The sequence below is a fragment of the Euprymna scolopes genome, chromosome 6 (genome assembly GCF_053919585.1).
Source record: "Euprymna scolopes isolate OS-2025 chromosome 6, ASM5391958v1, whole genome shotgun sequence".
Classification (NCBI taxonomy): Eukaryota; Metazoa; Mollusca; class Cephalopoda; order Sepiida; family Sepiolidae; genus Euprymna; species Euprymna scolopes.
Genome location: NC_136487.1, coordinates 175,519,226 through 175,543,692, shown reverse-complemented (window position 1 = coordinate 175,543,692; position 24,467 = coordinate 175,519,226). Strand labels below are relative to the sequence as shown.

At 34.2% G+C, this 24,467-nt stretch overlaps 1 protein-coding gene and 1 pseudogene across 1 annotated transcript in view; one reads left to right on the top strand and one right to left on the bottom strand.

The window, feature by feature from the left end:
* LOC145278110 (uncharacterized) overlaps window positions 1–24,467 on the top strand; it is a 112,529-nt gene that overhangs the window by 40,853 nt on the left and 47,209 nt on the right. The gene's annotated exons all lie outside the window — the stretch shown is intronic.
* Window positions 8,418–8,535, bottom strand: LOC145278424 (5S ribosomal RNA; annotated as a pseudogene).

The window sequence follows — 24,467 nt, the reverse complement described above, 5'->3', positions numbered from 1 at the left end:
TGTTCGTAGCATGTTATCACCCTCTATCCTCCTTTTAATAAATAAGATATCCCGATCGAATAATTTATAATCTGGAAACCGTGACACACATATGTACGTGAAATGTGCTACCGTATTGATATATTTTTTATTTTGCTGAATATGACTATCTCATTGAGAACTTAGAACTACAGCCATTTCGATATTTCTTGGGTTTGGCAAAAATTAAAATAAGAATATTTTTTTTTTCTTTTCTTTTTTTTTATAATCATAAAAAAATTAAAAACTGATAATACATTATATTTCACTTAGTTTGTCTGGTTGTTGTTTTTTTTTCTTTTTTTTTTAAACTACTGGGGTAATCATGCTAAAATTTTGTATGGGCCTTTACTATGCTAAAAGATGCGAATTATTGTGGTATCCGTTTGATGCACAGTTAGGGATTGTAATTTAATGCAAAAATGAGCACAAATTTAAATCTATTCAACCATCAATTTAGTATAAAAAGCACTCACACTAACACTTTAACACTTTAACGAACTGAAAAGTTTAGTAATTTCCTAATGGCTCAAATCAAATTATATTACAAACTAGCAGGACTTGTGCTTTGGCATATTCCTAGAAAATTTAGAAAATAAAGAATGGCAACCGTGCAGAAATAAATTGATCAGAGAGGACCAAAGTAATTTTTTTTTTTTTTTTTTTTTTTTTTTTTTTAGCCTTTATCTCTCTCTACTGTTGTAAAAAAGGAACTTTGTGTGCATGAGTCTTTTCCCTCTGGTCTCCAAAACGGCTAGGGCGATTTTTATAAAACTTCACATGAAGATATTTTATATGCCTGGCAGTTTTCTTAGATAGGTTTTGTATTGGAATGTCTTTGATAAGTATCGATAATCAAAATAATCCGATGAAAGAAGTAACAGGACATTTTGACCAAAGTTAATACCTTACACAGCCTACCATCACAAGTGCATTTGAGAAATTTCATTACTGCACAAGCTGAAAGACCCGACATATAAAATCAACAGTAGGTTCTTTGATATAACAGGGGCGCGTCCAAAATGGATGTTTCTATTTGAAGCACAGTTGCACCATAATACTTGACTTTCATTTGAAACTTTAAGTCATTATCACCACACAAGCACAAGCATATAAAAACAGTAAATTCTTTGATATAACAGTGGCGCATCCGAAATGAATGTTCCTATTTAGAGCACAATTGAAGCATAATTGATTTTTGCATTTTAAACTTTAATTCAAGCCATTATGTATAAAAAATCTCTTCAATCAACAGTAGGTTTTCTACAGTGACATATAGACTACATGTATTGTGAACCAGGTCACTATAAAAGGCATGTGAAGCTTCCTCCCGGTGCACTGCAATGAGTCCCCAACTAGAGCATGCAACCAATCGATTTGATTGAAAAATGAGCGATTTCACCGATTTTGATGACAACAAAAATATGGGAATGTAAAAACATTCGTTGATCATCATTCAATCCCTGACAATGTCGGGTCACCTTGCTAGTCAACGATAAAAATAATACTACACAGAAATTTATGGGCGGCAGGGTGTCATATTTCTCTTAGAATTTTAACAAGCTATGAAATAGCTTTGATTTGTGTATGACTGAAGCCGAAATGCTTTACTATAGAATTTGATTTTGTAATAAAATCAAAATATCAAGGTGATAGTCACTGACTTGTTTACTTGACCGCGGTTGTTTGGGAAAGGGTTTTTAATTTATGATGTAGAACTGGATCGCACTCCCTCCGTATGAAGTAAATTGACCAAAAAAGTCTGCAAAAAATGTGTTAAACAGATCTGTTATAATAAAGTTTTTTTTTTTTTTACACAGTGATCACTACTTATCAAGGCCCAGAAGCCACTCAGGGATAAGGGTTATTGCAAGTACATTACGTTAGTGTGGAGATTTGATGAAGTGTTTACTTAAGGGGCCGGTTCATTAGGAATTTGTTAACGTTGGACTTGAAGACATCCAAGTTGTAGTCCGGTGGGAAGCAGGCAGACGGAACAGAGTTCCACAGGCGTGCAGTTCTAAGAAAGAAGCTTTGTTCATGAAATCCGCGTTTTGATTTAAGCACAGATATAGAGTGGGGGAAATTTTTCACAGTGGATTCAGCTAGACGGGTGTTTTTCGTGAAAGATTGGCGAGGGGGGGGGATCAGAGATTGGAGTTCACACGAGCACCTGCCATGGAAATAACGATAAAACAAATACAGGCTCACAACGTCTCTTCTGTGGGAGAGAGGTTGCAGGTTAGAGAAAAGGGCACCCCCCACTAAGCCACGAAGTCTATTTTGTACTCTGTCAAGGCAGGATAGGCTGTTTTTAGCAGCTCCTGCCCAGATATGGCAACAGTATTCCATCCTTGGACGTACTTGGCTTTTATATAGATAGAGAATTGCATCAGTAGTGAGATATCTTCTGGAGCGGTAGAAGGATCCCACCATCTTTCCAGCGACCTTGGCAACAGACTTGATGTACGTGTTCCATTTCAGATCAGGAGTAAAGGTCAAACCCAGAAGCTTGTCAAAACATGGGGCCTCACCCAGATGAGAGCCATCCATCACAATTGATGCCAGATGGGGATCAGAGCGTTGATGATGTAAGGATAGGAGTTTGGTTTTGAATGCATTAAAGGTAACCAGCCACATCTTCCCCCACTGAACCACGCGCTCAAGATCAGAGGAGAGAGAATCAGAGAGAACTTTGTCGTTTACAGCCTTTGATGTGTTGCCGTAGATGGCCGTGTCATCAGCATAGATGTCAACGAATGATTTAAGTATGTGTTTAGGGAGGTCATTGATGTAGATCAGGAAGAGAGTTGGGCCCAGGATTGACCCCTGAGGGACTCCAGCATTTATATTGCAGGCCTCCGATTTTTGTCCATCTACCACTACTGTTATGAGCCTATCGCAGAGAAATGATCTAATGATTGAAAAAACATTTCCAGTTATACCGTAGCTGGAAATCTTGTGAAGTAGACCCTTATGCCATACCTTGTCGAAGGCCTTTGATATGTCAAGAGCAATTGCCCTAGAAAGGAAGCCTTTGTCAAGAGATTCACTAATCCTGTGGGATATAACCGTCAGCACATCTGCGGTAGATCTTGCAGAGCGGAAACCATATTGTGTGTCACTAAGGTTATTCCTGCTGAGGTGGTTGACTATTTCTCTATTTAATATGGATTCCAGCAACTTACTCATAACATACCGGAGACTTATTGGTCTGTACTGAGAGGGAGATGACTTATCACCTGAATTCTTAAATACAGGGCAAACTGATGAGGTCTTCCAGGGAGTCGGAAAGAACTTCTCCTTAAGGCAGTGCTTAAATAGTTTCGTAAGTATGGGAGCAAGTTCTGGTTGAAGCTTTTTCAACACTATAATTGGGATGCCATCAGGGCCAGTTGCTTTACTGGAATCTAGGTTCTTGATTAGCTTGGCGACCTCATGCAAGTGAAAATTCATTAAATTCGAGAACAATAAGAACGCATAGTTAATTAATGAGATGCCCTTTTTGTGAAGGATATGCAAATTAGTGAACCGTGGAATGTCGAGAGCAGACGCAATGTGTATGCTCAATCTATTATGTATATAAAAATGAATGTGTCTGTACATTTTCCTACGCAATAACTCTGTCAATTTTCAGTCTACAGACTCGAAATTTGATATACAAGGTACTGAGATTTTGACACTATTGGTGTCATGAATGCATGCAGTAAGGTGCATATTGCGGTGAGTGGGTGTTTGACCAGACGTGATAGAGGACGAGAGGGCAGAAGAGGGGGTGTTGATGTTAGAAATGTCTATGGGATTTTGTCAGAAAGAGAAAAAACAAATAATTGTTTTTATCTCATTGTCGTTATATATCTGTTAACATGAAAGGTTGTTTTTAAAACCTCTAAGAGGTAGAAAAGATCCAGAGAGCCTTAGCTGATTAAGGCTGACAACTTAGAATGGGGGTCATGTGTAAGGGTCGCCACCAAGCATTGTTCGACCTGGAATGACTAATCACTCCTAATTTGATAAGTAAAACCCTCCATGCAAATGAGGGTTAAAATTTGGTAGAGATAAGAAAGAAAGGGTGTTTGTAACCACTCTCTGAAGGAGAGGTGGGGAAAAGGGGTTGGATTTTTAGAAAAAGGAATTCTAAAAAGAGTAGAGTCGTAGCCAGCAAACTGAACGGCTGGGTTGGTCAAGTGCTCCCGATTTGAGAGCCCTCATGACCTGATGTTATGATGTTAACTAGCCTGTGTTAATGGGAAATCTGACTTTACTGGTCTGGTCTTACATCATTTCACTGCTATAGTCAGTCACCTCAATTTAGACAGTAGCTGTTATGAAGTAATGAAATTAATAAATAGTTTGTTATTGTTATAAACCGGAGTTCTGTTTGTTTGTGGTGAGGACTCTTCATTTTGCAGCAAGCTGCAAGGACCAGCAGAGTGATTGATGTACCCGGAGACTACTTACACAGGGTAGAAGACTATTCGATCGAGAGGCAAAGCGCTCCACCATGAAAACACAGTGGGTGAAGACGATCAACAGGCCAACTTGTGATAGGACAATGTACAATCGAAAGAACACCTGTCATATCGGGTGGAATCCGACGAGGTTAAGGACACCCGGTGTGGTTGGTGCAGTATCGGTCAGCGTTATAATTTGGGAAAATCTTTGTAATCAGTTTCCGGCCAGAAATTTGGCTGTTAGGGGTCAAAGTTCAACTTGAGAACTCTACCAAACTCCTCTGCCAATTTTGGGTCTAAACACTTGAAATTTTAGATGTAGGTTCCTTGGACATGGATCTAACTTAATAACTTGATTTGAGCCCAAAACAAATGTTAAGGGGTCAAAGTTCAAAAAAATTGACCCCTTTTTTTTTTTTTTTTTTTTTTTTTTTTTTATATATATACACCTCCAAACCCCCGGGCAACGCTGGGCTGAAATGCTAGTATCTTATAAAGCTGATTATTAATTTGATGTTTTTAATGTCACTATCAGTGCGAGAGACGATAAACAACCTAATTTTATAATAACAACGAAGATAGTTATGGAGAGTTTTTATTTGTCCTTATCTAATTCCAGATGTTTCATGCTTAGCGTTCTGCAGCCATTTTGTTTCTGTCTTTGAAAATTTTTAATTTGACACTTACTAAGGCTGGGGGGGGGGCATAATCAGGATTGTTCCTATTTACTTGCCTCCCCATGAGGGCAGAGTTAGACACAAGATCTGTTTTATGTGAGGGAAATCCAACTCTTCTAAAATGGGCACTCTGGATAGGAACAAAAATAAGAATTGCCTCAGTCTAGAAAACTAACAGAGGTGAAAAAAAAAAAAAATGGAGTGTAGTATCAAAACAGATACTACACTTTGTTCCTAACCAAAATACCAAGTATATAATCAGGATTGTTGTAAATGACTCCATTTCTGATCTTAATCATTGTCAGGAGACTATAACCGTTAGAAAACAAATAGATTATTCTTATTTAATAACGACATCACCAGCTCACAAAATTCTCCATCTTAAATGAAACTTTTCAATAAACATTTCATTGTTGTCAACTAAAAAAAAAAAAACTTAACTTTTTTTTTTTTTTTTTTTTTTTTTTTTAATACAAATTTATCTTTTAGATATTACCGAAAAGAAAGAAGAAATCAATTTCCGTGGGAGATGTTTTTTTTTTTTTTTTTTTTTTTTACTTAACCAAGTAGGAAACCCACCATCGTTGGAATTCTAAATGTCTACGAACTACAAAATAAACAATATTCCTCAGCAAAACTATTTGCTTTATTAAAACTAAAGCGATCATTGAATTAAAAACAATAACAGGGTTTAGTTAATAAAGTATGTTTTTGCACTGCAATCTGCAAATTAGTTAATTTTACTTAGATCACACATAAGCAGTATATAAAAACAGTTCGAGTGCTTCTATTGTTTAAAGTGTTTGGAATTTCATTGTAAACTTGCACACTATACCATTTCTCTTCCTCCTTCTATTCAGTGTTGTTGTAAGGAAGGAGGAATATTATAGTCATCATCATCATCATTAATGTTTTCCTCCATCACGAGATTGTGGAGCAGCGTCTGAGACTTCAAGTTTGCATCGGATCATGCCTCTTTTAGAGGACAGTCTGTAAGGATGGGTGCAATAGTCTACACTGAGTGTACTGTACATAGCCTCACTTGTGCAGAGTCTCCATGTTTTGGCAACCTTTGCTCAGGTCCGTGTTACCCCCACTCTTTTTTTGGGATTTTTTTTCAGTGCTAGAAGAGCCTCGTTATTGTCATCTTTGACTGCCTCATTCCACCAATGGAGTCGTAAGTGTTACATAGCGTTATCATTGAAGTTATCACTAGGGTAATCATAGAGGGGCACCAAATTGACGTTTGGTGTATAACATAAAAGGGGAGGACCATAATTGTATTTGTTGTCATGGAATGATTATTATTAGAATGAAAGGAGATTATGCTGTCATAAAAGAATTCCGTGTGCGTATGATCGTCTAATTTCATATGCGGTTGTGTGTGTTCATATCTAATTGTTCATATGCTTTTGTGTGTGTGTTACATGCATTTTCTTCGACATACCTTACTTCATGTGTCGTCGATGTGATCCATCTGGAATTCATCTTCTCTTGGAGGGACTCTGGTACCTGTTAGACGAAGATTTGGTTTTATAGTTTTTTATTTACCTTCCAGATGTCGACACAGAATATGGAAGTGAATCATGCTTGCTTTGAACACGTCAGCGTCCCCCACCCCCAGTGAAGGGGAGGGAACAGCTATTAAGCCGTCAGTCTTCTTCAAAGTCCAAATCCAGTCTCCCAGATCTAGCCAACCTGACCACGTCACTCATACGTAATCTGGTCAGCTGACCCTCGGTTCTGGTAAACGTGTCTACACTCCACGTTTACTCACCTCTCTCTCAATCAATTCTGTAACATAAGTACACTAATATTATTCATTTGAGGCCTGTGACCTCTTGTGGGATGTAGTCGCTGCGGCACCTCTTGATGTCTATATAGAGGATGGTTGTTGCTCTATTTGTCATCGCCTCTTGAAATATCTGCGGAGAAGCGATTCTGGACATCCTGTAGACAAATGGTAGATTTCAGGGTAAAATCCATTGAAAGCGTACGGTGGTTATATGAGAAAATAAAGCTGTGTTCGCATAATGTTTCTTTTCTGTGCCATTAGTACATTATGGGTCATTTCGAGTTAAAAGTTTATTTACTGCACCCATCTGGACTAGAGAAAATCATGATTAAAATGTGTAGGTCTCGTCTAAATAACTAACAATGAATATCTAATATGGCCGACCAGTTGGGTGATCAAAAAGTCAGATCGAGCGTACCGGAAAACGAAATGACACTAACGAAATGAGATCAAATTGACAACTCGGAAATTCTAAAAGAAACAATTTAAACAAATTTTATTTTGTACTTATGTAGAATTCGATTGCTAATATTAACATTAAAAGTTGTCTAAATTATTTTTCATTTTAAATTAAAAATACATTTTACTTAAAAAATTTAACTTAAATTTTTGTTTTTAATTATTCTACATAAGTAAAAATAAGTTTTAATTATTTTGCATTTCAGATTTGTAAAAACAAAGAAAAAAAAGTTCAAGCCAAATTGAATTTTTTTTTTTTTTTTTTTTTTTACGTTTGAATAAAAAATAATTATCAAAGCAAAAACAGTCGTGTTCTCGTCGAGTAAGATTTTTTTTTATTATTCAAGAACATAAAAGGTACTCCTTAAAAAAAACGGCAAAAAAAAATATCCATCAAAAAAATAAAACATAACAAAATAATCCGAAAAGCGCAAAGTTCAAGCAAAAAAAAAAAAAAAAAAAAAAGGCCGTTGTCAATTTGGTCTCATTTCGTTAGTGTCATTTCGTTTTCTGGTACGCTCGATCTGACTTTTAGATCACCCGTCTGGTCGGCCATATTAGATATTTATCGTTAGTTATTTAGACGAGACATGCACTTTAAATCATGATTTTCTCTAGTTCAGATGGGTGCAGTAAATAAACTTTTAACTCGAAATGACCACTAATGTATAACATAAGACACAGAAAAGAAACATTTCTAATGCGAACACAGCTTTATTTTCTCATATAACCACCGTACGCTTTCAATGGATATTACCGATTCCAGCTTGTAGGTAATCTTCCCGCATGCTTTTAGTTCGACAGCGACCATTGCAGCATAAATGGAATGAACCCTAACCCGCTGCTCAGTATTCTGTGGGAGCTTGTTGCTCCATTCAGTCTCAAGAGACGATGGATACCCTCTAAGGGTAGCTGCGCATGTAATTGTGCAGCAAGGGTTGCTCAATTCCAACCTCACATCTCGGCACTGCTTGGGCAAGACTGACTGGAAACAATGCCGAGATAAGCGGAGAGCACATACGGCATCTGGTATTCTCAAATGGTCACCCATTTTAGTACTGACCAGGCTCAACGTTGCTTAACTTTGGTGATCTGACAGGAACCAGTGTTTCAACGTGATTTTACCATGTGGTAGAGTAGTACAGTGCTAAAGCTGATAGGCAAAGCGTCTGTGCCTCGGCTTTCTAAGAATTGTTAACCAATCGCGAGCCGGCTGTTGCATCTTGATAGCTTCTTGTGGAGCTTCTCGACATGAGTTTTGTATGACAATGTCCTGTCGGCATTTTTAAGATAATGATTTGGTACTTTTTTGTAACCACGCAATTTTTTTTTTTTTTTTTCAGTTGAGTGCAAGCAATCACTGTATTGGTTATTAGCATCAATGTTTTAATAAATTGCCTTCAGATGAAAGACAACTATTGATAACCGTAGACGCATCGTTATGCAATGGAAAACAGTATCGGATTTCTTATACAAGTTAGTCTTGTTTAACGGCTGCATTCAGAGTTCCATAAGTTCTCTTCTATGAGAGGATAAATTCTCACAAAACTTGAACTGAAAATAGTGTTTTGACGTCACCGTTGTTGCAGGAAATGAGTCCAACTTTGGCATTTATTCATTTAGATATCTTTCATTAACCTTCATACAAATAATGTTAAGATTTTAGAAGTTTATGTTAAAGTTTTGTTTTATATGAAATGCTTGAAATAGTCATTGTTAAAATCAGGTGTGTTTTTGTTTGCATAATATTCCAACAAAGTCTAAAATGCGAATATCACCTTCACTGTTATCAACTTCACTGTTATCAACTATAATGTCAATATCGATTTCATTTGTAATATTACGCTATTCACATAATAATGAAGGTAACAGTCACATCGATAAAAAAAAAAAAAAAAATGGATTCTTTTATTTTTTTAATTTAATTTAATTTTTTTTTTTTTTTTAGATGAGGATTGAGTATTTCTATTCTTCGGACTACCATTCTCATCTTGAGTTTTATTCTTACGTTTTGGTCGATGTAACTTTTGACCTTTTTTAAGTGTATTGTGTGAAGCTCAAGGAATCTTTCTGTGAAACCCTGGAATTTGTATGAAATTTCGGATGAAACTATTCAATCCACGGAGGTTGCATACTCTTGTTCCATCAACCATGAAAGGGTAGAAGCCTTAAACAATTCATAATTGCATTATTCATATCACCCGTACTGAGGATTGAACTTTGAACCTCCAGATAATGTTAATATCGATTTCATTTGTAATATTACGCTATTTACATAATAATGAAGGTAACAGTCACATCAACTAAAAAAAAAAAATGGATTCTTGTTTCTGATTTTTCTTTAGATGAGGATTATTTCTATTCTTCGGACTACCGTTCTCATTTTCAGTTTTATTCTCACGTTTTGGTCGATGTAACCTCTGACCTTCTTGATGCGTATTTTGTGAAACTCAACGAATCTGTATAAAATTTCAGATTAAACTATTCAATCCTCGGGGGTGTCATGCTCTTGTACAATCAACCATGAAAGGGTACAAGTTTTAAACTATTCATAATTGCATTCTTCATATCGCCCGTACTGAGGATTGAACTTTGAACCTCCAAAATGTCACTTAAAACTGAATATTACAAAGTTTTTTTTTTGCAAGTTTCAGTCAAAATATTGAGAATAACATTCAAGATGAAAACAGTTGTCCAAATACAAAATTGAATTTTTATGCAAAAATAAAAATTTAAAAAAACAATTTTACATTTTAATTATATGACAAGGAATTTCACGTGTTTAGAAAACTTGCTGAATAAAATTGAAATGAAAGGAGAAATTTTTTTTTCATAATTACTGCTCAGTATATAAAAATGTGCAGAGCTGAAATAAATTCAAATAGCTTACGCAATGATCAGCCTAGAAAGTTTGCTTATTTGAAAAACAAATTATAATTATTTGATTCTAGACAGCTGGTCTTGTATACATTAAGGGAACGATACACTTTCAGAAAGATCTGAAGCTTAGCCTGTGTGAGTGTGCAAAAAAAAAAAAAAAAAAATTAATGAATCTAACTTCATATAAATTAATAATACCAATATGTTAAAGAAACTTATATTTCCCACGTGTAATATAGATATTTTCTTTGTGTTAAAAATTCTTTCATTAAAAAGAAAATTTTCTTTTGTAAAAAGAAAATGGTTAATTCAATTTTTTAATCCAAAATATTTCAAAATAATACATGCATTTTGGAGGGTCCCTTTGCAGGAATCACCAGTTGTTTAGGTTTTCCTTTATGGATTCCAACTTGGTCAGCTGTTTTTGGTATGAGCTGGTTTCAGAAATATTTTCTCAGAAAAATATTCTGAGGTTTATAATTAAATGTGAGAAAGTGAGAGACATTTAATATGATGCACAAATAAAAGAATGAGTTCAAAGGCATTTACAAGAAAAGATATTTTTAAAATAGGTTTACATCAATAGAAAAAAAAAATAGAATGTTTGTCAATGTTTTTAGAATACTTGTAAAACAAGGGAAATTCTTCAGTTGAGATATCAAAGTCAGAATATAATTAAGCCATGCATTTTTTTTTCCAGCGCGGCCGTAACTGAGATTGAACTCTCTACACGAGTTTGTAGTGTAATTCAAATCTTGTCGGTAGCTGAATACTTGATGCTTTGCCAGGGCTATCAAAGGTATTTTTATCGTGACGTCATCATTTGATGGGGTGGCTACCACGGCTTAAGAGTCCCATCTACCCTCGAGAAGGATAGTCTGGGTCAGTTTCTAAGCATCGTATTTTACCTCGCGGTACATACAGTGCCTCACCTTCCCAAATAGTCACCCATCTGGTACTGGTCAGGCTCAATGTTGCTTAACTTCGGTGATCTGATGAGAACCTGTGTGTCAACTTGATTGTGGCGTATATTTACGACACAATATACTTTATTTATATTTTGCAATATATATTTTATTTATAGTTTGCAATATATATTTTCTTTATATTTTGCAATATATATATATAGATCTGAAAATTATAATCCAAACTTCTCCACTCAATTACACAAATAATATTTCAATAAAAGTTATAAATAAAAGTTAATGTTCATTTTATTTTTCTATTAAAAAGTTCAGTGAGAAAGGTTGGGATATTCCAACGAGTATGTTTATAAACAATAGCAGACGATGATGAGTTAAATGTGTCTGTGTGTCCAAAAGGAGAAATATGTAAACTCGTTTCTTTTGCATATCTTCCTGCACATTTTTATTTTGGACACTCAAGTGTAAGCAGCAACATAACACTATGGGGAAACATTATTCTGATCAAATTTTAATGTGAAATTATAGGCATGAAAAAGGATGAGAAGCGTTTCAAGATATCTAGAAATTCCATTCTCTATTGTCTAAAAAATAAAAAATATGGTATCACCAGTCACTTACGTGGAAACGGACGGCCAAAACAGCTGACAAGGAATATAATTTTTTAAATAAGGAAATCTCTGCTGATAATTCTTTTATGTAGAAAATTGGCAAAAAAAAAAAAAACTAGAAGCCCAGAATGTTCATCTTTCTCATTTAACTATTAGGAACTATTTTAATAACATCGGTTTATTCTTATGAGACTCTATTAAAAGAAAAATGTTAAAACCCCGACATATCAAAAATCGGTTAGGCAAGCAAGAGATGGATAAATATACCAGAGGATAAAATTGGAATCATGATATTCAGTGATGAACCTAAATTTAATCTACATAATTCTGATGGAAACAAAAAAAATATGGCAAAAAAAAAAAAAAAAAAAAAAAAAGGTGACCAGCTAAATCAAAAAACTGCACAACTGTAAAAAAAAAAAAAAAAAGAAAAAAAAAGTGACCAGCTAAATAAAAAAAAAAACTGCGTCACTGTAAAATTTGCAGGAAGGTTTGTTATGGTTTGAGGAGGGTGTTTTTCATATTATTGCGTCAAAGAATTAGTTTTCATAGATGTGGAAATAGATGATGCGACATGCTAAGTTCTTCCTTGTTTAATTCTGTTGGAAAATTTGGTACATTGATACTTTCCAATCAAAAACATACTAGCAAGCTTGCAATGAAATTTTTTTAGAGAAAATTCCATAACTCTAAAAAACTGGTCGGCACAATCACCGGATTGCAACCCTGAAGAGAATTTGTGGGCAATTATAAAATCGAGAATTGGCAATAAAATGTTCAAAAATCAAGCTGAACTAAAAGTAACCATAAATAAAGGATTTATGCAAAAAAAAAAACTTTTGTCATTCTAAAAGAGAACCTATATGTTCTATAAAGCTAAAAGTAGTTATATGAATAAAACTTGAGGGTGCCCGGCGTTGCCCAGACATATGCTTAAATGTTTTTGTTTATGCAGATTTTGTATTTATTATAGAGCAAATTCTGTTTCTTATTATATTCTAATATATATAGTAACGATTTCAAAAGTTAAAAAAAAAAATAACTTCAGTTCCATCAGTTGGTATCAAAACTATAACATTGAGCGCTCCAGTCATTATTTAGCGCTCCAGCCTCCGTCAATACCATCAGAGCTATCGCCAAAACAAACGACTTAAAGATAAAAATGTGTGTGCATGCTCAGAAGATAGTTGATTAACCTCTGTCAAGGTCAACTGCAGCTATTTTTAAAGTGTGCTATAGGTCCAAATACCCTATATATCAAATTTCAACTCTGTAGACCAAATATTCAGAAGAGTTTGGTAGAGATTTTCACACACATTGACAAGGTCACTTTCATACATATACTAGCAGATGTATTCAGCGTTGCCTGGTATTAAATGTAACGTTAAATTTCTTTTCAGGAAATGAAGTAAAAAAAAAACAATGGAAAGAAAGAGACATGTGCATGCAAGTGATTATGTTTTTCCTAAGCAATTCACGTCTTGTAAGTAAAAAAAAAAAAATACTCTAGCTGAGATCAAAACCTAAAGATAGGGAGTCAACTAGAATAACAATTAGGCCAGCTTGCCACGATCTTTTAAAAAAGAATAAGGAAGCTGTCATGTGAACAAGTCACACATGCATAGTCGTGAAACAGTTGACAAACATAAAAATCTGATGACCTCAAGTACCAATGTTTCAATTTTACCCTTTAGCAGCCCTTTTCTGGATGAAAATCGATTAAAGTTTTCCATGTGTCTGAATACCCTTTATACCAAATTTTAACTCAGTAAATCAAAAATTTGTTAAGTATATGTTGAGAGTTGTCCTGACACATTCTCACTTATATATATATATATATATACATATATATCTATAAAAGTGAACCTGTCTGTGTGTCTGTCTGTCTGTGTACATTTCCCTACGCAATAACTCTGTCAATTTTTAGTCTATAGACTCGAAATTTAAAATACCGGGTACTGAGATTTGGGAAAATCGATGTGACGGGTGTCAGCCAGAAATTTGGCTGTTAAGGGGTCAAATTTCAACGATTTAACCTTTAAGAACTCTACCAAACTCCTCCGACAATTTGGGGTCTAGACACTTGAAATTTTAGATATAGGTTCCTTGAACCTGGATCTAACTTAATAAAGTGATTTGAGCCCGAAACTATAAATTTTAAGGGGTCATAATAGGGGTCAAATTTAAAAAAAAAAATGTATTTTTTTTTTTTTTTTTTTTTTTTTTGCTCAGCATACACCTCCAAACACCCGGGCAACGCCGGGCTGAAATGCTAGTATATATATATATATATATATATATATATATATATATATATATATCCATGTGCTAGAACGTTTTCATCCTAAATTTTATGCAGAATGTAGAAAAGAAACTATGCATAAATAGCATTCAGCATAATAGTGAAATGAAACAAATCATTTAAAAAGAAATCATAAAAAAACGAATAAGTAATTAACACTTGTTTTTCAAAGGAATATGTAAATTAGTTAACCTTCATGTAGTCACTCGCATATCCATGACTGAGTATATTAAAGTTTGTTTAAATATTTTTAAATAGAAAAAGTAAGCTTTTAATATCAATATGCTTAAATATATTTTGATTCATGCAGATTACATATGTATTATTATAGAATCAATCCTCTATTGGTTATTATATATTATAAAGAATAATTTTCCCAGTGAACTAATTTGCAAAAAACATAAAATAACAATGATAATGTCGTTCATTAAATTCCATATGTGTTTGTTTACACTATCACGTCAGCTGATATTTGGGCTTGATGATGAATGCCCTGGAAAAGTCACTCCTAATTAATGTTGGCATTTAAAATATGCAAACGAAGAAATGATTTGCAGCGGTTTTAAATTGTTTTTTTTTTTTTTCAATTTTGATCCCTTAGCAGCTATTTTTAAAGTGTGCTATAGGTCCAAATACCCTATATATCAAATTTCAACTCTGTAGACCAAATATTCAGAAGAGTTTGGTAGAGATTTTCACACACATCGACAAGGTCACTTTCATACATATACTAGCAGATGTATTCAGCGTTGCCTGGTATTAAATGTAACGTTAAATTTCTTTTCAGGAAATGAAGTAAAAAAAAACAATGGAAAGAAAGAGACATGTGCATGCAAGCGATTATGTTTTTCCTAAGCAATGCATATTATTTTTTTATCATGAATTTAATTCATTAATAAGAAAAAGTTCAAATAAGATGGTGAGGTACACCCGTGCTTGAACAGGGAATTAGTTGATCTGTAGTTGAATGCTTTACCATTGAGCTATATATTCAGATGTCAATAATTTTTTTTTTTTTTTTTTTTTGTAAGAAATAATTTGCTAAAGTCTTCCCGGTGTCACACAAAATATTCAGCTGTAAAAGTTCTTTTTATAAGAAAGAAAAACTTTTTAGGATCGGATTTTTTTTATTCTCTATACTTATCGGATGAATTTCTATACAATACATATCTAAGAACACTGCCAGATATATAAATTAGCTTTATATGAAATTTGCAGAAGATAGGCTGGAACTCGCTCACACACAAAGTGACTTTTATATAATGGTGTGTGTGTGTGTGTATATATATATATATATATATAAGGGGCATTCTAAAAGTAATGTCTCCTTTTTTTTCTCTCTGCTTGAATGGATCAGTAGATGTAGAACAGTTGAGGTAGCAAGGAATCTAATGAAAAAAAGGGCGATAGGAAAGGATTTGAGCGAAAAAGATTTGATCTAAGATTGTTTATTTTGGAAGTTAATTTCTGTAAGCTGTCCAACAGTCCAACACGTTTGCATTTAAAACGGCCGTTAAACTGTTGATCATTGCTACTGCATTCACATTTGATGGAGGCGTCTTACAAATGAATCTATTCTTGTCTTTTCCCCCCGCATGAACTAATAAAACAATTCGAACTAGATTCTTTTTGAAATTTTTATTTTATTTTTTATTTTTTATTTTTTTTATTTATTTTTTTTTTTAGAAAGATAATAAAACTACTTTTAGAGTTGTAATCTTTTTTTTTTTTTTTTTTTTCAACTGGAAAGACTGAACTTCTCAGAAAATGTTAACAGGTTTTTTTTTTTTTCTTTTTCAGTTCTGAGGCAATATATTTATGATCATCTGATATTAATCGGGTCACAAAATGACAGTAAAAATTGTCAAATAAAATCATGGCGTCTCTTGCTTTAAAAAAAAAACAAAAGAATGTAAATACTTGGACTGATTTTCTTTGCACAATTGTCCTTGACATTGCCATTGTTTTTAATATTTTTCGGCAGATATGCCCTCCGGCCTTCTTAAAATGTCTTTTCCCCACCTCCGTATTTACTGTTGTTGCTTTTTTTTGTGTAACCAGTTCTTGTTGAAAAATGCAACTTAATTTTAAAAAAATAGCGATATACTGAAACAAATCTTTATGATGTGATGTATTCGTCATGGAACGGAGGTGTCATATTCCAAAAATGACATAAATTAACCAAGGAAGTTATTTTTAAGAAAATAAAAATTTATAATTTTTAGCGATTTTAAATAGCCTTGTAATTTATACAATTTTGAGATTTTTATCTCGATAGTTCGAATTGAGTTGTCGCTCCCTTATTCATAGACTATTTATAAAAGATGGCGAATCAAAAAATAGCGTTTCACCTCATAATAAAATTTGATTTTCTTAGTTAAAAAAAAAAATACTTGATCAATTTACTTGATTTTTGGAGTATAACATCTTCGTTCCTTGACGGGTACGTACATCCAAAAGATTTTTTTTTTTTTTTTTAATTAGATTGTTTAAGTTGAAATCTGTGTAATCTGATATTTCTGACATACTTTGATTTGATGAATTAAAAATAAAATAACGAATCCGCTACAAATAGTAACATACGAAATGAATACGAGGAAAACGATGTGGATAGAAAATACATTTTAATTCCCCATCCCCGGGGGGGGGGCACAATGAATGGAGCCTAGTAGTTGTGTATTGGAGTTGACAGGAACAGAGAGTTGCCTGAGGATAACGCTCACTCACATCAGTTGCGACGTCACCAATTTGTATGCTCGTGATGAAAGAGTGACAATTGATATTGCAAACACCCGGGATAGCAATATGAACCTTGCTTGGTTATACAGTTGTTTTACACAGAAAATTCTAGACAAATATCCGAGGCAGCAAAGTAAGTCGCGTCCAGTTATGTAAATGATGTGTTTTGAGCTTGATAAACAAAAACCTTATTCGACAATTGGCTCATAGACTACCTCACTGTTTAACTTTGGGTGATTTCCATTGTGATAACTGGTGTATGTTCGAGGCGGTGTCGATTGCAGATGACCTTCTTTTAAAAAAAACAAAAATAAAAAACGTAACCTTTTGGTCTGTTCATCTTTCAATATTTGTTGGCTTTTTGTGTCCTGTTTGTTGTCCTGTAGTTCCCTATTTACAAATCGAAAATGTTGAGGATAATTATAACGAAACTGTTGCACAATGAATTGCTCAATTCCTCTGCTAGTGATGGATGGATGGCCGTCCACGTCGCGCGCTGCCGTATTGTGTGATGTGTTCTCGGTCGATGTTTCCTCTAAACAGTTGAGGCCAGCATGAACCCAAGGATGCTTTCTTGTGTGTGTGTGGGGGGGGGGTAGAGAACTTACCGCAGAAACATGCTCAGGTCTGTCTGTTGTGCGGGCTGAGAAGGAAAAACGAAAAGATCCAAGATGGCGACCGTGGTTTTTAATGTCCACGGTCTCAAACAGTTCTCGAAAAATCACGTTTCGCACGTGATTTTGACGTGTTCCCAGGCACCATAAAAGCAGGTTGCTTGGGGGAGTGAGCAGAAGCGTTCAGACCTGTGTAGAGTGAACCTCGTCGTGTGACTCTGACTTTTCCGATTCAACTTGTAAACAAATAACGTTGCTGGCTATGCATGGAAGTTGTACTGAAAAATGGAACCGCTATACAAAGTCAATACCTACTAAGTAAACGGCGTTCACTAGGTGTGTCGGATTTTTTTGGAATTTTTGACACTCTTAACACAAAACTGAGAATAAAATATAAAAATCATAATTTCTCTTTTTAAAGTGGTTTGTTTATTTTCTTTATGGAATATACTTCCAAAATAAACTATTAAAGTTGTTTACATAATAGAAATATTATTTTTTTAAAAACAGTGTTTACAAAGTGCCTACGCGCGTTCATGCAGTCATGTTTTTATCGTAATCAAATCAATTGAATTTTCACGCAGAGGGCTAGGCGGCTAACGCGAACGTGTTGTTTTTACTTCCTTCTATTCATCCGTATTTCAAAACAGGAACAAACATCGATTCGGCGCTTCGCTAACACGGTAACAATGCTTACATAATAGCGGTCCTTTCAAATATTTGTTTAAAAAAATACATGGAATATAAACTATAAATATGGACAAATTCTAATAAATGAAGAATGGAAATATCCATTGATTAGTATTTTATATAGGTAAATGATTTTTTTTTAATTTATATATATTTATTATATTTAGATTAAGTTAAAATTCGTTGAATTTTGTGAAATCTTAAAGAAAAACGATTTAAAAAAAATATTGTATATTTTTCGATAAAACCTTTTATTATTTTAAGGTTTGGTCTTTGCTCCTTTTTATTGAAAAAAAAAAATTAGGGTTTCAATTGCATTATTCATATTGTTATAAGCTTCGAAAGATAGGGAGTCTATTTAATCACTCTTTTTTTAATGGCGAATTCTGACACTCCTAGCCGTTCACATCAAGCGCTACCATCTTGTGTGTCTGCTGTGAAAGAAGGCACAGTGTTTTCCTCAAAACAATCGCAGCTAGAAGAATCCGAGTATGCTTGGTTGTAAACAAAGTTTGAACAGTTGTCTCCTAAGTTACCGGCTATACAAAGAAGTTGTTTTGCCAGGCAACCACTTTAATTTTCCTAATTAAGCAAAATATAAGTGGGTGGATTTATTTTCATCAGTTGACATATCAGCTATTCTGTTAGGACCTCTGCTTCCTCCTTCCAGTGATCCTGTTTGTCCCACAAATATCTTGGGCCTGTTTATTTCTGAACGTTTAATTGTTCCTTGTTGTTCACGATTTTGTAACGCAAACCTCAGTTGACACGATTGGAAATGGCTAGTAGAAAGTAGATCTTTGGTTTATTTCGACAGCCTCTCTATTTTGTCCTATTATTCCATGAATAATGTTTCTGGCAAAGGGAGAAAAATTGCGGTGTGGAGTAGGTGATATGAAAACATTAAAAATGTTGACATGATATTCATTATTCAACTGTCGATCTATCAATCTCTTTATCCTCGAGTGGCTTTTTGGTTCATTAGTTAAAAAATCGATTCAACCCTAAAAAAAAGAAAAAAATGCTTTAACAGCTGACTACAATATGGTTGTCTTCAAGTCCAACGTAAACAAGTTCTTGATGAGCCGTTCCACTTAACAAATTTACTGAATTTCCATTACTAACGATTACTGTATTGTCCAATTGACTACTTTACACTCTGAACCCTTAGCCTCGAGTGATCTCTGAGCCTTGATAAGTGGCTATGCCTATGTAAAAAAAAAAAAAAAAAAAAAATGGTTACTTAAAGCAGAAAATGCATAAAGGCTTAGAAAAATAACTTTTTCTTTTTCTTTTTTTTTTTTCATATTAGCTTATGAAGCCAACTAACAAAAGAAGAAAAAAAAAGAAAAATTATTCACACTTGTCACTGATTAAATGCCTAAAACAATTTGATACAAACTAAAGTGGCAATGTTCCTTGTTTGGGGTGAACGTAAAAAAAAAAGATCTGACGTGGCTTCATTATGCGATTACAGTTCACATATATTTAAGGATAGTAAAACTGTTTGAGGTGTGTTGAAGTTGTGAGTTGAAGTGCGGACACTCAGCAGTTTATTTGTCAACTTGTTTACCAGTTAGTGGACTTCTATTGTTGTACCTTACAACTGAATAAATCTATATTTTGTAATTGTCTTGTTTTTCCACTCTGCAATACATAAACTTATCAATTGAAGTCTGAAATATCATGTGAATGCCTGGTCTTTGCTTAAAATGTTCCATCCTCAACAAGTTGAATTGCAGAAATGGATAGTTAAGTGAACGAGTTCACGCATGCACAGAATTGAACGTCTGGCTGGAGGCCAGTTAACCTTTCCGCATTCTGGCCCATACTTGCTTCCCCACGATGTTTGGAAAAACCAGCTCCCCACAAAAAGAGGGAACTCTGGCAGTGTCCAAATGAATAGCAATTGTCTGATATGAAGGGTCTCCCCCCACATTGATCAAAGCCTATTGCCTTTCTGGACGTCCCAGGTGAGAAGGCCAGGCAATCCACTTTGCTCTGACTATTTTTTATTTTTTTATAAGGAGGTCACCATTTGTCAAGGCCTGGAAGCCACTCGGGAATAAGGGTTATTCCATATACAGTAATTAATGGGATAGTATCGTAGTAATCTTAGTATTGGAGATTTGATAAAGTGTCTTACTTAAGGGGGCGGTTCATCAGGAATTTGTTTATGTTGGACTTGAAGACATCCAAGTTGTAATCAGGTGGGAAACAGGCAAATGAAAGAGTTCCACAGTCGTGCACTTCTAAGAAAGAGGCTTTGTTCATGAATATACATTTTGATTTTTTGGTCATGGAATCTATGCTTTGATTTAGGTACAGATAAAGAGTGGAGAAAATTAATGACAGTGGTTTCAGTTAGACTGGTGTTTATTGTGAAAGATTCGCGAGGGGGGGCCAGAGATTGGAGCTCAGACGAGCACCTGCCATGGAAATAACAATAAAGCAAAGACAGGCTCGCAACGTCTCTTCTGTGGGAGAGAGGTTGCAGGGAAGAAAAAAGGGCATCTCCCACTAAACCACGAAGTCTATTTTGTACTCTGTCAAGGCAGGATAGGCTGTTTTTAGAAGCTCCAGCCCAGATATGGCAGCAATACTCCATCCTTGGACGTACTTGGCTTTTATATAGATAGAGAATTGCATCAGTAGTGAGATATCTTCTGGAGCGGTAGAAGGATCCCACCATCTTCCCAGCGACCTTGGCAACAGACTTGATGTACGTGTTTCATTTCAGATCAGGAGTAAAGGTAAAACCCTGAAGCTTGTCAAAACATGGAGCCTCTCCAAGACGAGAGCCACCCATTTTAATTGATGCCAGATGGGGATCAGAGCGTTGATGATGTAAAGATAGGAGCTTGGTTTTAGATGCATTAAAAGTAACCAGCCACCTCTTCCTCCACTGTACCACGTGCTCAAGATCAGAAGAGAAAGAATCTGAGAACTTTGTCATTTACAGCCTTTGATGTGTTGCCATAGATGGTCGTGTCATCAGCATAGATGTCAACAAATGATTTAAGTATGTGTTTAGGGAGATCATTGATGTAGATCAGGAAGAGAGTTGGGCCCAGGATGGATACCTCGACTCCATCATTAATACTGTGGGCCTCTGATTTCTGCCCATCAACCACTACTCTTATGAGCCTATAAGAGAGAAATGATTTAATGATTGAGAAAACATTTCCAGTAATACCGTAGCTGGAAATCTTGTGAAGTAGACCCTTATGCCATACCTTATCGAAGGCCTTTGATATGTCAAAAGCAATTGCCCTAGAAAGGAAGCCTTTGTAGTTTTATTTATGAAAAAAACAAACACTTGAAACCAGGGACTTTTTTTAAACCTCAATCAAAATAAAGATATAGATGACGTCCTTCACAAATCGGAGGTATAACCATCTAGGGAGTATAAGGAAAGTTCTCCAAAATAGTAACCTTGTCGAGAAGCCTGTCGAAAAAAAAGCCTTGCTTGGACATACAAAAACGTGCACAGCTGTTTTGCCTTTCATATACATAGATGACTCACCCGGACTCGCTGGTTCTTATTAAGTCACCAAAGTTAAGCAACGTCGAACTTGGTCAGTACTAGATTGGGGAATACCAGGCAGTGTATGTGGGAAGACAGGGACTCTTTTCCTACAAAAAAGAAAAACTGATATTATCAAAATCATCCCCCACCCCCGCTGACCGGATATACATTATTTGTTATTTGAATAGTCTCTAACAATCTCCTTTTGATATATAAAATTATTCTGTTAGATTTTCAAAATCAGGTTAAAATAGCATTTAAACTGACAATTCAAACTCTTAACTAGCTGATTTTCATTTGTTATTGTTGTCTCGTGTTATTGGCAATATAACATACAAAGTTACAATTAATTTAAAATACTTAGTCCAACCTAGACTACTGTGAATTATTTTAAAAATAATTGTTTCAAAATAAAAAACAAATTACCAAAGGAGCTTCATTTTAAATTGAAGAATATGAGTTGTCTATCTTTAAGTTTTAAAAACTAAAATGACTTTCCTGCATTTCAGATAAATACATCTCATCTACAATACAAACTAAAATGACTTTCCTGCATTTCAGATAAATACATCTCATCTACAATTTAGTATTTCTTTTTCCTTTCTTTGCAATACGCATCTATATTATATTTTTCTTTGTCCACTTTTTCTCGGAAACTACTGGTTGATCTGGCTGAAAGTTTCTTTGGACATTTGCTATAAGATGCAGCGAACTAAGTATTATGGTATCCATTCAGTGCATATTTAGGGTTGGTATTAATGCAAAAATGAGCACAAATTTAATCATGTTCAGTCATCAAATTTGCATAAGATATGTATTATATCAACGCGTTTTAACTTTTGCCTGTTTTTAACAAGCAAAAAGTCTAATTTTAGAACAATACTTGAATTTATTTATTTTTATTTTTTTAGCATAGATAATTTATCTTTTGTTTCATGTTCAGTTATAGTTAAGATTTCTCTTTGACTTCCGGTTTCTGTTGGCCATTTGGTCGGACAATTAAACGTGGTTAAACGGATAAAGAAAGAGGGACTTTAACATTAGCTAAGGAAAATAATCATTAATCAAAGGGACCATATCTTGCTTATCACCGTCGCCCGTCTGTGATACAGAAACCGGAAGTCTAAAGGAGCTGACAATCTTAACTATAATTTCGTGTCTTAAGTTGACGCTCATTTGTACTGCTGCTTTGATGTTTGTTTTCCCTTTTTTTTACTTTGTTGTCGATCCTGTCAATCGATTGTTACCTGTTCTACTCCCGATTGTCAGTCATTTCATGACCGTGGGAATATTTTCATTGTCATTTGATTTGCTTAGATTTGTTTGGTTTTATTTGTTTTATTTTTTTATCCACGTTCATTTGCACTACAATCATTCATTCGGGACAAGATCAAAGTGTAGTATCTGTTCAGATGCTGCACTTCTATTTCTTGTTCTCTTTCGGTGGAGGAGAAATCCTTCACGACTGAGACAATTTTTATTTTTGTACCTTTTCTCCACGTTAAAAAACGACCCTGGTGTCTAACCAAGACCGTCTTAAAAGACAAGATGGCCGGTGGGCAAAAATAATTTAATCTGCTGACGTCATCACGGATAGTCCCTTTACCGGTGTCAAACATTGCTTGACAAGCAACCAACTGTTGTCACCGGTAGATATCGTAACGTATTGTAATATTTCTTTTTTTATTAAAATGCCTTCACGGTGCATCGTTCCGAATTACAGAGGAAATTATCGTAAAGGACCGAAAGTTACAGTATTTTCATTTCCGAAAAATAAAGAATTATCTTGTCTATGGATTAATGCAGTAAAAAGAAAAGATTTTACACCATCTCCATTCAGCAAAGTAAGTTTTAACGTGCTCCCCCTGTATTTAACACGATGTAACTATAATTTAATTCAAGTATATCATCCTAAGTTTTTTACCATTCAAAAGACGAAGCTTCAAATAAATTGCTAATATTAAAAAAAAAATTTTTTACAGCATACAAAACTAAGGAAAATGCGAGACATAACACGTTCTTTTGAAGAGACGATTTTTTAAGCTGTTGACACACGTTTTAAAATTCTAGCAAAAATTAATTTTCCTGAAATTTTTCAATATTTAAAAATAAATTATGCCGACTGATAAAATTTTACAACTTTTTTTAAAGCTAGAAAGATAAAATTTAAAAAATACTTATATATATATATATATATATATATATATATATAATATGAAACTAAACTAAAAAAAAAAAACGCGCGTTCACTCGTGGTGTTACAATTTATATTATTAACGTATTTTAACAAACTGAAAATATGGATATAAAAAAATGATTTTGCATGTTATTTTTGTTATGTGGTGAAATAATCTTAAATAAGAAACATGATTTTTTCTTTAGGTTAATTATTTTTTTACTGAGCAATACTTCATGAATTTATTAATGTTTTAAAAAAATGGTTAAATATGAAGAATAACTCCACCTTCGAGAATTCTTTTAAAATTACCACTTTTATAAGTTTTCGAGTGCGCTGAAAACGAAAATAACATTTAAAATTAAGGCAAACGAGTATTTTCTAATATATTTTTAAAAAGAAAAAAACTACTTGTTTCCTGGAATTTTAAAGGATTTCCCGAGGGTAAATAGTGGCCACAAAGTGGATGGTCAGTTTACGTTAAATTATTATAGAAAAGTGATCCCCCACTTTTTTAACTAACATTTCTTGGAAACTACTCGTTTGCCTTAATTTTAAATGTTATTTTCGTTTACAGCGACCTCAAAAATCTATAAAATT